This window comes from Bidens hawaiensis, unplaced genomic scaffold (genome assembly GCF_021521415.1).
Source record: "Bidens hawaiensis isolate Kalapana, Puna unplaced genomic scaffold, B.hawaiensis_p1.1 tig00078577_1, whole genome shotgun sequence".
Taxonomy (NCBI): domain Eukaryota; kingdom Viridiplantae; phylum Streptophyta; class Magnoliopsida; order Asterales; family Asteraceae; genus Bidens; species Bidens hawaiensis.
In genome coordinates, this window is record NW_027503462.1 from 14,340 (window position 1) to 28,678 (window position 14,339).

The following is a 14,339-nucleotide window of genomic DNA, read 5'->3' on the forward strand; positions in this document are numbered from 1 at the left end:
GTAATATGCGTGAGCATGTGATATGTGCCACGCGCAGATGTGATATGCGTGAGCATATGTGATGCGTGAGCATATGCGATGCGTGGGCATATGTGATGCGTGAGCATATGTGATATGCGTGAGCATATGTGATATGCGCCACGCGCATAGGTTTTGGCTTTGTGTCTTCATGACATCCTGATTTCAAGCCTCTTGTCTATATCTTGTGGGTTGACCCGCCTTGCTCGATGTTAAGGCGGGTGCATACCTCTTCAAGCCCCCCAGTCTAATGTGTGTCTTGTCTCGCGCGAGCAAGGTAAGATAGATATTAGACTTAATAGTTTGCTCTTTTAATAGGGTTTGTCTTTTCTTTTTCATTTCTCATATGTGCGTTGCGCGAAATTCTATCTCTTTGGTTAAAACGAATCGTCAATACACGTGGTTGGTTGGTGCTGACATGCATCAGAGGTGGAGGCGTTGTGTGTCAGACCTTTCGTGTGCTCGAGGTGCTACAGTTGCCTTTCACGTCTCCTCATACAGTGTCAGGAACACGTGTCGCGCTTATGTTGGCCTACGCTTGCGAGTGGGGGCGCGTGAGCGTAGATCTGATTATTACTTTTTTTTTTCTTTCTCCTGGGCCTATAAAACCAAACCCTTTGAACGGTTTTATCTTCATCTCCATTGTCATTTTCAGAGCTTTTGCTTCTTCGATTCCGATTAAGAGCATTTATCTTTGCTTCCGGATTTCCGTCCTCACAGTGACCATATTGTTCGATTTGCAATTGTATGTCTGATAGCCCAGACACCACAATTTCCCCTAGTAAACGCCGTGTAAAATCTGTGGTTATGTCTACTTTAAAGAAGACCGGCAAGGGTACTAGGGTTGCCGAGGCCTCGTCGGAGGAAGGAGGGAAGAACAAAACGGTGAAGAGATGGGATGAGATTCCCTGCAAATTGAAACAACCTGATCTTGATAGTCTCATTACTTCTCAGGGTTTTCTCCCTGAGTATGGTTGTCTGCTTCCGGCAGCCGGGCAGACGGCGGCGGATCCTCCTGCCGGCTATATCTCTCTATATTTTCATTTTTTTACTCACTGTAACCTTCGTCTTCCGATGACAAGGTTTATAGGTGCGCTCCTTCAGTTTTATGGGATTCACATATCCCAAGTTCATCCTTGTGGATTGGTGCGCATGACTCATTTTGAGTTCATGTGCAAAGCTCAGCGCGAGGAGCCCACCCCTCGGCGCTTTCAATATTTTTATAAGCCAAAGATTCAAGATTCTTGGTTCTCATTCATACCGCGCAGTCAGAAGGTTAAGTGCTGCACTGTTTCTTTTAAAAGCCTTCATGACTGGGCTGAAAAATTCTTTTTCATCAAGGCTGGTGTTATCCCAATTCGCATGACTATGCGCGCGATCACTTCTGCGCCCGCGGATGACAATGTTCTTAAGAACCCAACGGGCGCATGGGTTAACAAGTTATCTGCTGAACCATCCCCCGCCAGGAAAATTTGCGAGGAAGCGTTGGAGGGGGTTGGCATGAGCAAGAGGTGGACTGACAGCGCGACTGAGCCTGTCATCCATGTTGATGGCCTAGGTGGGTTGTTTGTTCATTGCATTAATTCTGCGCGAGTATAATTCACTTAGCTGATATCACTTGTCTTGTTTTATGCAGTAAGCAAGGAATACATCCACGCCGCCTATGACGAGCATATGGAGGGTGGCTCTGTCGCGCTGAGCGCTGGGGAAGTTGCTTTCCCTGATCGCTTCGATGATATGTTCATCCCTGTCGATTTAGAATTTTGTTTTGACAGCGATGCGCCTGGTGAGCCTTTGTATTTGTGCTTAGGCCCTTAGAATACCTGCGTTTTGTTTTACCATTTCTGTTGCGCGTATTGTAGATGCGCTCGAGAATTATGAGTTGGAGCTTGTGGAAGAGGAAGTGGAGGAGGAAGAAGCTGAAGCGCCGCAACTCAAGCGCAAGGCTAAAGGCAAGACTGGCGCAGGGGCCAGTAAAAAACAGAAAAAAGATGATGCCTCTGTTGCCCAGCATCCTCCTCCTACTAAAGCGAAGGGACTTGAGAAAACCAAGGGTTTTACATCCAAGTTTTCCTCGTCTTCTTTGCCTCGAGGTGTGGGAAATCCCCCAGTCCACACGAGGTATGGTGCTGCCACCTCATCTCTTCGCGCGGCGGACAAGGGAAGCGGGGCTGCGCCTGCTGTTCCGTCTTCTCCAACAGGTAATACTTTGTTTATATTTTCTGATTTTATGAGCGTGATTCCGATAGAGTTATTAATGAAGCTTTGTTCACTCAAATGTTTGTAGAGCCGGCAACGTTGGTGGCTCAACCTCAGGCGCAGCAAGGTGCCGAGGCTATGCCAAAAGTTGTTTTGAAGTTCCCTGTTTTGCCCTCGAAAAGGGGGAAAATGGACTTCATGGCGATGCTTAATTCGTGGACTGCGGTGCGCCAAGGTATTTATTGCGCTTTTATCGTCTGATTTTTCTTTAGTTCAAGTCATGAATCATTTCTCCTTGTTGGTTTTTTAACAGGAATTATAGCTGGCACACAAGCTGCTGGTGGCACTGCTGGCGCTGGCGCCGTTAGTTCTGCTCCTGCTCCAACAAGTACTGAATCTCCTCTCATTGGGATCACTAAGGAGCAGGAGACCATATTACGCGCTGATCTAACGGCGTCAAGACCTCCCTCACCTCCTCCTGCGCGCAGCCCTCCTCGCGAGCCTATTTTTGATTTTTCTAAGTCGCAGGAGAAGAGACCTGTTGTAGAGGATGATGAGGAGGTTAATTCTGAAGGTTCTGATGGTGGCCGCGCAAGCCCTATAGCGCCACAAGATTTCGTGGCGCAACCTTCTTCTCGTGGGGCAGGCAGGAGCTCATCAGCTGGCGCTAATCTTTCCGCCGATTCTCCTCAGGTATAAGTTTGTTTTGCTCCGCTGTGCAGACTTCCAAATTAGTGTTTAAATAACTAAAACGTTTCTTTGCGTTGCTTTGTGCTTGCAGGAAGCCGATCACATATACCGCCCGAGCTGGAATATTACTGAAGATAGCTCATTTCAATCCATGGGCGTATGTGAAGACTTCTGGGTCTGCGTTCTTTGCTGCCTCCCAAAAGCTTTGCAATGATTATATAAAAGTGCGTGATGCCCTTGTGGAGGCCAAGCGAGAGGCTAAGGTTTCTGCTTGGAATCTTTCTGATGCCCGAGAGAGGGCTGAGAAACTCCAAGCAGAACTTAGCGAGAACCGGGCAAGTGCCAACGCTGCTTTTGTGAAGCGCTGGCATGAGCTGCAAGCTGCGCGGGAGAAGCTGCAGGCGGCAGAGGCAGACGCGGCCAAGTACGCGCGTCGAGCGCGTGACTTGGAGTTGGAAGCAGAGGCGCGTGACCAAACTATCGCGCAGGCTAATACTGACAAATCCTTATTGGAGAGTGAGGTTGCGCGCCTGAATAAAGAGCTCGATGCTGTGCGAGCGGAAAAGAATGAAGCCTTGGCCGCAGCAGCGTCTGACAAAGAAGAGCTAAAACAAGCCAAGGAAACTGTTGAGTTGTTAAACTCTCAGATTCCTGCTCTTGAGATGTCTGTTTCTTCCCTTGCGCAGGACCGTCAATGGCTAATTTCACAGGGTGTGACTCGTTGCGCTTATGCGATGAAATACTCAGACGAGTTTCAGACCCTTGTGATGGATTGTAATGCAGCGTCGCGCTTGGTGGGTCGAGCTGAAGGGTTTAAGGATGGCTATGAATATGGCATGATAAAGAAGAATCCATCCGACTATCCTTATCAGCTCGACGTTGTCTGCGCTGACATGGCTGAGGTGGGGGAGAAGTACCTGAATATTCCAATTCCCATCCTTGAGCAGGTATTTTAACCTTAATGAGTTTACTTGACTTATTTTCATAATCTTTTGTACTCATACTTTTCCTTGTGACTTTGCAGATAGCCGCGCTTGCTGACCAGCCGATCTTGGCGCTTTAAAGAAATTACTTGATGAATGTGAAGGGACTGGTGGCAATGATGATGACGCGGGCAACGCTACCTCTGCTAGCGGCTCTGGCGTGGCCAAAGGACCTACTCCTGACGCTATCATAATAGAAGACGACTATATTCAAGACGAACAGCTTGATTATGGTAAGTTTGGAGATGAGGAGCGGGCTGCGCCAGATGCTGAGGGAGGAAGTAATGATGAGGACGATGAAGAGGCTGATATTAATATAGAGACTTGAGAAGCCCTTCTTGTTCTTTTTTTTTTTTTTTTTTTGTAGTTTTTACCTCATCATTTGTAAATTTGTAAACTTCTATGTTTGGAATGAAATTTTGTTTTTCCCTTATTCGCATCTTGCGCATTCCCAATTCATCTCTTTATATTGCATGTTTGTGCTCGTTGAATATAAGGTATGCTTACACATTGAAACTTGAACAAGGCTGTAAAGAAATTATTTTATTTAATCCTTAACGGTTGTCATATTTCAAGTTATTTTGCAATATTCTGAATATGCTGACATGTGCCTTGGCATTTCATTATTTCTCTTTTGCGCGACGTTATCGCACATTCATTATGGGGAATTATGAGTTTTTTAGCCTTTACGTGTCAGTATGTGTTACTCTGATATCCATTATAATCCCATGCGCGACCTCGACCTGAGACCTTAACAACTATGCTTTGGCATGTGTTTTGCCTTAGCTGTGCTTAGGTATTTTTATGGTCCAGCTGCGCAATACGTAGGATGGATGCTATGAGTAATTTGAGCTAAGGCTCATATTATTGGGCTAAGGCCCTGAGCTAAGGCTCATATTATTGGGCTAAGGCCCTGACGTTTTAGAGTTAAAACTCGTTAACGCGTTTGAGCTTGAAGCTCGCGCATGTATGTTTTACTTCGTTTTATTTTTAGTTTGATGTCAATACAATGTTGTCATATTGTTCAAAATTAATAAAGGGAAGTGTGAAACATGTATGCAAAAGGTAAGAGAACGCATATTAAGAGAAAATAGCGCGTATCATTATTCATAATGGCTTAAAAAGCCTTGATTACAAACTTGACAACTTTTACATGAAACATTTTCTAAGCTGTGATGCGTTCCATGTGCGCGGGATCTTCTTTCCATTCAAATCTTTTAAAGCGTATGCGCCTTTTCCCAATTCTTCCGAGACTTAATAAGGTCCCTCCCAGTTGGGAGACATCTTTCCCGGGGGTATTGCGCGACTAGCTTCATTGTTCCGAAGGACAAAATCATTCTTCTTGAAGTGGCATTCTTTCACGCGCTGATTGTAATATTTTTCTAGTTTTTTCTTGTATTTGGCTTCACTGATGATAGCCGCCTCTCTGCGCCCTTCAAGTAAGTTGAGATCCAACCTCCTTTCTTGCTCGTTATCTGTCTTACACATCATGAGCACTCTATAGGACGGGCATCCAATCTCTGCTGGAATCATAGCCTCCGTTCCATAGGTTAGGCTGAACGGGGACTCGCCATTGCTGGTTTTGCTTAATGTCCTGTGCGCCCACAGGACATTAGGTAACTCTTCGACCCATGCATGGGATTCTCCCTCCAACCTTTTCTTTAGCCCATTCAGCAAGCTTTGGTTCGCGCGCTCCACTTGGCCATTCCCTTGAGGGTGGTATACTGAAGTGAAGACCTGGTTGATGCGCAATTCCTTGAGCCAACTGGATATCTTCCTGTCAGTGAATTGTTTGCCATTGTCGCTCACAATTTCCATGGGCAGGCCAAAACGACATACAATGTGGCTCCAAATAAATTGCTTCATTGCCTCGGCTGTGATTTTTGCTAGTGGCTTGGCTTCAACCCATTTTGTGAAATAGTCTACTGCCACTACCAAAAACTTTACTTGCCCCGGCGCTTGTGGTAAGGGACCCACAATATCGATTGCCCACTTGTGGAAAGGCCATGCAGAGGTCACCGGAATCAAGTTGTTCTTTGGCCGCATGGTGTTTGGCGCATAGCTCTGACATGCTTTGCATTTTTGGATCTCTTTTAACGCGTCCAAGTACATGCCTGGCCAATAGTAACCTCCGTTCATTGCCTTGGCAACCACCATGCGCGGGCCAGCGTGTATTCCACAGATTCCTTCGTGTATCTCTCTGATCACATAGCTTGCTTCCTCAGCGTCTAAGCATTTCATGAGCGGTCCAAGATAAGAGCGTCGATATAACGTACCATCAAGCAGTTCGTAGTTCTGCGACTTGTGTCTTATCTTCCTCGCCTGTGCGCGATCGTCCGGTACCTTTCCTTCCTTCAAGAATTCCATTATTGGAGTTATCCATGATGAGGGTGTTGTATGAATTACAAGGACAGACGTCGCTCCCACTGACGGGTTGCTCATTACTTCAACCCTGACATCTTTGCCAAAATGATCGAAGCTGGTTGATGCCATCTTGCTTAGCGCGTCGGCAGACTTATTTTCACAGCGCGGAATGTGTATGATTCTGAAAGAGTCAAATTGTTCAGTGAGTTTCTTCGCCTGCTCTAGATACAGAGGCATGGTGCTCTCCTTGGCATCATAAAGGCCATTGACCTGCGCTGCTACCAGGTATGAATCTACATGAGCCTCTAGCTTTTTGACTCCGAACTTGTGCGCGATGCGCAAACCAGCCAGCAAGGCTTCATACTCAGCTTCATTGTTGGTGCTCTTGAAGTCCAACCTGATTGCGTAGGTATACTCATGATTTTCTGGATCTACCAGTTTGAGGCCTGCGCCGGACCCTTCGTTGTTTGAAGCCCCGTCAGTGAATAATCTCCAAACGTTTTCTTCATTATTGGCTTGCGGAGGGTCTAATTCGCGCTGAGCCTCTTCAACTTTTCCTTCAGGGATTTCTGCGATGAAATCAGCTAAGACTTGTCCCTTGATTGCTGGACGAGGCTTATAGGTGATCGTGTGCTCCCCTAATTCCAGCGCCCATTTTGTCAGCCTTCCTGAGAGCGCGGGACGCCGCAAGACTTGCTGGATGTTGTAACCAGTTAGGACTTCAATAGGATGACCATTGAAATATCTGTGAAGCTTGCGCGATGCATGCGTTAGTGATAAAACTAACTTTTCTATGATGGTGTAGCGCGTCTCAGGATCTGTCAACACCCGACTTACATAATAAATTGGTGTTTGGATTCCTTTGCGATCCACCAATAATACTGCGCCAATGGCGCGCTCTCCTGCTGACAGGTACAACGTTAAAGTTTCACCAGGAAGTGGAGCTGTGAGCGCAGGCGGATTTATCAGACATTCTTTTATCTCATTGAAAGCTTGCTCGGCCTCAGGCGTCCACTTGAATTGGCTTTTCTTTAAGCAATTTCTCAGTGTGTTAACGAATGGCTAGATTTGCTTGCATGGTTTGCTAGGAACCTGTTAATTGATACCAATCTACCATTCAACTTTTGAACTTCCTTCATGGTGGATGGTGAGGGCATGTCAAGGATAGCCTCCACCTTCTCTGGGTTCACCTTGAAACCATCCTTGGTGACCATTACACCGAGAAATTTCCCTTCTTCTACGCCGAATGTGCATTTGCTCGGGTTGAGCTTCATGTTTACTTCCTTTAGGCGCCAAAGGGTTTCTTCGATGTCTTTGAGCATTTGTTTTTCCTCCCTGCTTTTAATCACCAAATCATCCACGTAGACTTCTAAGTTTCTTCCAATTTGCTCGTTGAAAACCGCATCCATGAGTCTTTGGTAAGTGGCTCCTGCATTCTTCAAACCATAAGGGCATTTTTGTGTAACAGAAAACACCCTTGTCAGTTCTAAAAGCAGTCTTGTCCTCATCTTGTGGTGCCATTTGAATTTGGTGATAGCCCTTATAGGCATCCAGGAAACATTTGAGCTTAAATGGCGCCACAGAGTCCACCTTCGTGTCAATGTTTGGGAGGGGGTAACAATCTTTTGGACACGCTTTGTTGAGGTCCTTGAAATCAATGCACATTCTCCATGACCCATTGCTCTTCTTTACCATCACAGGATTGGCTACCCATGTTTGGTATCGTATTGGGCGGATGATATTCGCGCGCAGTAGATCCTCTACTTGCTCATTCATGGCCTTTGCCTTTTCATCTCCCATGACTCTTTTCTTTTGAGCAATTGGCTCTACAAACTTGAATGTGTTGAGAGAGTGCTGCGCTAGGTCTCGCGGAACCCCAGTCATATCAGAGTGTTGCCACGCGAAGACTGACATATACGTTGTGAGCAATCTTTTCATTCTCACTCTTGTGTCATCTGACATCGTAGCTCCGATTGTGATTGTTTATTCTGGGAATTTTGGGTTGAGAATCCATTTCTCTGGCGCGTTGTTTGCCACTGGCAGCTTCATTCTCCCTTCTCGAGGTATACTTGTTACTGCGCATAAATGATCTCGATACACAAATGTTACTCCTGTTGGTGTTGGGAACCCCAACGCGCCGTGCGCTGGTGACGGTATGGCATTGAATTGGGCAATCGTTCCTCTACCCAAGATCATATTATGGCATGAAGTGGTGGGCAAGACCAAGAAGTTGACAATTTCAGCTCGCTTGTGCTTTTCATCCCCCATGGTCAGTTTGAATTGTATCTGACCTAGGGGGTGAATAATTTCGTTTGAGACACCCGATATTGGTGCATTCACAACTTCGAGCCTTGCTTGGTCTGCTGGATCCAACTTCCTGAAACATTGCTCATACATGATGTCTGATTCACTGCCGGTGTCCACCAGGACTTTTGACACCTCATAATGAGCGATGTGTGCAGTGATTACTAGGGGACTGCTGATAGACTGGTCTCCTCTGATTCTTGGAAAGATTACTTGTTGCTCGCGCCAATCCCCTTGGATTTGCGCGCTTCTCTTCCTCGATCTTTGCCCCTGCCTTCCTCCTTCAGCTACACAGATTCTTTTGAATTTTTTACTGGCTGAGGCACCGTCTGGTTGTTCATTCTCTGGTCTTGGGTTTTTCACCAGGTGAGCCAACTTGCCTGATTTCACATCTCTTTCAATCGCATCCTTCAAATGGTGGCATGCATCGGTGTTGTGCCCTGTAGACTTGTGAAACTCACAATACTTGCCACTGTTTGGTGGTCCCTTATGGAGTAATGGCCTGGGGCTTTTAAACTGGACATTCTCTGTGCTTAACACTTGCGAATGCGTTTTGGTGAGGGGAGTCCATATTCTTGGTAGAGATCTGTTAGGCTCTCTGCCGCCTTCCCTCTTGTCACCTTCTTCGCGATTAAGAATGTCTTTTTGGGGCTGGGGTGAACTTTGTTGCGCTTGCTTTTCTGCGGGAGAATAACTGGTTTGTTGCAACCTGGACCATACGGAGTTTTGTTTGCCCTTCCTTTCATTGTTGCGTGGTGCTTCTGTTTGATGCCCTCTATCTCTTGCTCTGTCTTGGGCAATTTGTTTTTCATTTCGCGCGAAGACTCGCGATGCTTCCATAAGCTTAGCCCAAGTGGTTGGCATGCCATCTCTGCTCACGAGAGCTCTGCGGAGTTGATCACTGCGCGCACCTTGTATAAAGGCCACGCGCAAGAGTTGTTCAGTGATACCTCCAATTGCAAGAGATTCGTGATTGAAACGAGTTATGTAGTCTTCAATGGTTTCATCATTCCTGCGCACGCAGTGCATGATGTCATCGGGGTCGCGCGTGTGTCTGCGCTGCTGTACAAAGTGAGCCTGGAACTTTTCCAATTGCTCTTCGAACCCATCGATTTGTCCTGTCGGCAAGCTTTCGAACCAGACACGCGCTGCGCCCGTGAGGCAGCGAGCATACATGTGGCACCATGTTGGCATCGTCCAGCTTTCTAGGTTTCCAGTGTTGTAAAAACCTTGTAAGAAATCATCTGGATCTGTTGTACCATCGTACTTGCCTAGACCACTTGGCATCTTGGTTTTGTGTTGAATGGGAGCCTTCGCAATGCGCTCAGTGAATTTTGAATGTTTCACCAAGATGGCTGGCCTATATGGTGTGGTTACGTCCACTTGCCCTTTTGCTTGTGGGTTGTACGGTGTGTATAGATCCATATCAACTTTGGCTCCAGGCGCTATGTTCATGTGCGCGCGAAGCTGTGAACCTCCTGCATGAGTATCTCGCGTTTTCCTCATGCTGTGCACCTCTTCCTCATCACTAATGTAAGCGTGTTCGGTGTGAACAGAGTGACCATCTTCCGGCGCGCGCGCCCTTTTTGTTGTTCCCTGAATGGTTTGTTTATCAAATGCGAGCCTTGGTGTTAAGTCGGCTAACTTTTTGTGTTTGACCAGCTCATTGTATTTGTCCATTAAACGTCGTTGTTCGTTTATGAGCCATTCTTTAGGGTCATTGGTTTCAACTTCCGAACCCATTGGTCCTTTTTGTTTTGCACCAGTCAGATTTTGGAACGTGAGATCGTCTGGAGGAGTTTCAGTCTGGCTATGAGGTGTTGTGATGAAGGGATGGTTACTGGTGGTGCGCGCAGTATCACGCGGCGCCCTCAGAAACTGATGTCCCTCATTAACATCCTCAAGCTCATTATCCTCCAGAACTTGATCGCTGTTTCGAACACCGGAAACCATGGTGAAGATTTTCAGAGAAAATTGGTGAAATAGTGGTTTTGTTGCCGTTGTAACAGGTGATGGCGCCAATGAAGAAGCGTGGATCGACTTACTAGTATACAATCAACGTTCCTCGGGTATGAGTGTGCTATATCACCGATGGTTTTCTGGAATATGAGTTCTTCCACCTACAAAATGAACAGCACCGTAAACTTACCCCTCAGAAAGGGACAGAAGGGTCCTCTTTGGGGTAACCCTCCGGTGTGAGAATAAGATATTGTAGGAGAAGATAATAAGAATGTGAAAGTGAGTAAGGACTTAGAATATATTTTCTTGCTTACCTCCCACTGTGGAGGTGGTGTGGTATTTATAGTATTAGGGTTTCCAATGATTGGGCTCAGACCCAATTAGGGTCTTTTTGGCCTCCTCCTATTGCTTCGCGCCACGTGTACTTAGGACACCTGGTGCTTTTTTATTGATTATTCTCTGACCAAGGTATTTCACCTGACCCATGTGCCATCACGTGGTAGCACATGGGCTTTGCTGAGTTGTCCATCCTTCATTGGCAGCTGTCAACATCAGCATATTCTTTATTCCTTAAAAGATACATTCTGGAAGGTTGTCTGATGAGCACAATCATGGTTGTCCTTATCCTGATTTGGATAAGGATGTGGTTGATTGTGTGCATGTGTGTTATGCGCCTATCCTGGGGATGCGCGAGGTCTTCTCTTTATTCTCACGCGCAGATGTTTCATGCGCAGATGTGATATGCGTGAGCATGTGATGCGCAAGCATATGTAATATGCGTGAGCATGTGATATGCGCCACGCGCAGATGTGATATGCGTGAGCATATGTGATGCGTGAGCATATGCGATGCGTGAGCATATGCGATGCGTGAGCATATGCGATGCGTGAGCATATGTGATATGCGTGAGCATATGTGATATGCGCCACGCGCATAGGTTTTGGCTTTGTGTCTTCATGACATCCTGATTTCAAGCCTCTTGTCTATATCTTGTGGGTTGACCCGCCCCGCTCGATGTTAAGGCGGGTGCATACCTCTTCAGCTTGGAGTTTCGACCAACATAGAGTACGTATCAAACTAATATGTTGGGTTTGTGTTGTTCTATCACGGTGTTCAATACTCGAATGCATAACAAAATTCTAACTGAATCAAGATTTGAATGTTTTGAGACTCAAGAACCAAATTCAATATAATGTTTATATATATGTTTTTGTGTTTATATATGACTGCTTTAAGAACCCGTGTACTACATGGGTGTTAGGAACAATGTGGCATGTGGAAGCGAATCAACATACAAACGAACACAAACGATATAAACACACGGTACAAAAAAAATAATAACAACACTATCACACCCTAAGTCCTAGGCGTGTGACCAATAGTTGATACATGTTTTGTAAATATATGAGAGTTGTAGGTTATTTTAGCAGAAGACTTTGTTTATAATAATATATTTACTTATTTCGAAATTGCTCGGATAATAAATACCTGAGTGTTTGATTTACAAATCCTATTTAATATGTTTACAATATTTCAGTAATTAAAAACTGATTCATCTTCATATAGCGAGCATCTAACTCCATGAGTGACTCTGAATCCTTGCTACTTATGCTAAACATGATTTCCTAAAATATGAGAAAAATACGTTAGCAATATACTGATGAATCGTTGACTCTAAAAACATGTAACAAATCTTTAATTGGCAATATTTTTCTTGAAAAAACTCAAGAGGAACGTCTTTTATTCCTAGTATTCGTACCACTTGCCATACACACACAATTCAAAGGTTCTCTGGGAACTTATGTCTATTAGAGAACTGGTTATGACTGTTTGTTCAGTTATGTTTGAATCCAGACACATGTGTACTCCATCTAAGTTGCTTTTATTTTCTATCATGTATGTGAGAGATCACGTAATATCTTATCAACATTTGACTAAATTTTTAAGATAAACAACCTGTTTATCTTATTGACTTATTGTAAAAGGTTTAACGTATTCACCTACGATTGTCTGTTTTGAATAATGTGGTGATCTCATTTGAAAACATTTATGAATGAATGATGCGTAACCTATAGTAAAATAGTTTTACATAAATACGCGGATCGTCTCTTGATCAGGCTATAAACATTTAGTCTGGTTTTGATAGCTTTTAAACCTTGCTATGCCATTTGTTGAATAAAATATTTAGACTTATAGTCTTTCTGTTTAATTACCAACAATGTGTTATATTTGAAGAAATATTTGTGTTAGGTTTCTTTTTCAAGAAAAAGATCAATTTGACTATAATCCTTGTATGTATAATCTTATGTTTCTTAGTCAGGATGAAACATTATTCGACTATACCCCGTGTATGTATAAAGCTTGTGTTTCTTAATCATGAGAAACAATATTTCAACTATATCCTTTGTATCTATGAAGCTTAAATTTAATCAAGGTTTAGGCTTTAAAATTGACTGGGGTCTAAGCCATATAATAAAATAATAACTTAAGCGATACCCCTATCTTACATGGGTATTCAGAGTTAAACGCCTAAGCTTGTACGAGTGGCACTTCTACTCTATGTCACGAACTGGGCTTAAACCGTTGGAACCTCGGGGATTGGAACCTGCGACGCGCAAAACGAGGTAGAGTGTGTGTTTTATATGTTTGGTATGAATAGGTGATGTGGTGTGCGCGTAGCTAGTATAAAATGGTAGCTGATTGGAGATTTAGCCTTTACACAAGATCGTGTTTTAAATTTATAAAAGTGATTTCTACTAAGACTAAACACACACAAAATAGGCAAGTGTACCTATCGTATATGTAGAATAATATTGGTAAAAACTAAGTATCGATCCGTGGACACAAATGTTTCTAATAATGAATCTTCGGTTTAGTTCAATCGGAGGGTTTTAATCATTTTGGGGTTGATTTTTAAAATTTTTTATAAAATAGAAATACTTATATATAATATATAGGTGACAAGAAGATAAATTCTAAATGAGTAATTCAATTATATGAAGGTTGCCATCTAAGATCAAGAATCCACTCCATTTATCCTTGATGATTATAAAATAAACATGTGATAAACTTGCCTTAATAATATATGATATAATAGCGCCTCATTTCTAAGTGAACATATTCTATGACATAAAAGAAAGTAGCATGCGCATTTTAAATTCGACCCTTTCCTAATGTCATGCTACCACGAGAATGCCAATTTAAGGTGGCAAGTAGTTTAGTAAAGTAGAAAGATTATGATTGATTTCGATTTTTCAAATACCAATTCTAACAACTTCGGGTGGTTATAGTTTAGTCACACAACCTCCCCTTGGTTGATTTAAGTAGGTTATAATTACACATTCCATTGGCATATGGTTTCTTTAACTAGCATGATAACCTAAGAAATCGTGTTAACAATGTTATTTCAGAATTACCAAAACTAGAGAAATAGATCATAGATTATATCTCATCATTTCTAAGTACAATATAAGGATCCATGTTTCGATAAATTATCAAAGTATTCTTTCTTTCAAGAACATGAATCGATCATGAATGATTGTTAATCACCAACTTTGAATTGTTGAATTAAGATAGTGAAACATTTATCATCAAAAGATAATTGCAAGATAACCATGTACTTTATTAAACTAAATCACATGTTAAACATAATCATCAAGTAAAATAAAGCTTCATCATAGATTTTAGATGGTAAATGGAGTTTAGCTCATAATGAGCATGGTTGTGAATGTTAAAGTGGATGATGATAACAAACACATGATTAAACTTGAACAATCTAACCAAATATGGATGAATTTTCCTTCTTAATGATGATGGTGGATG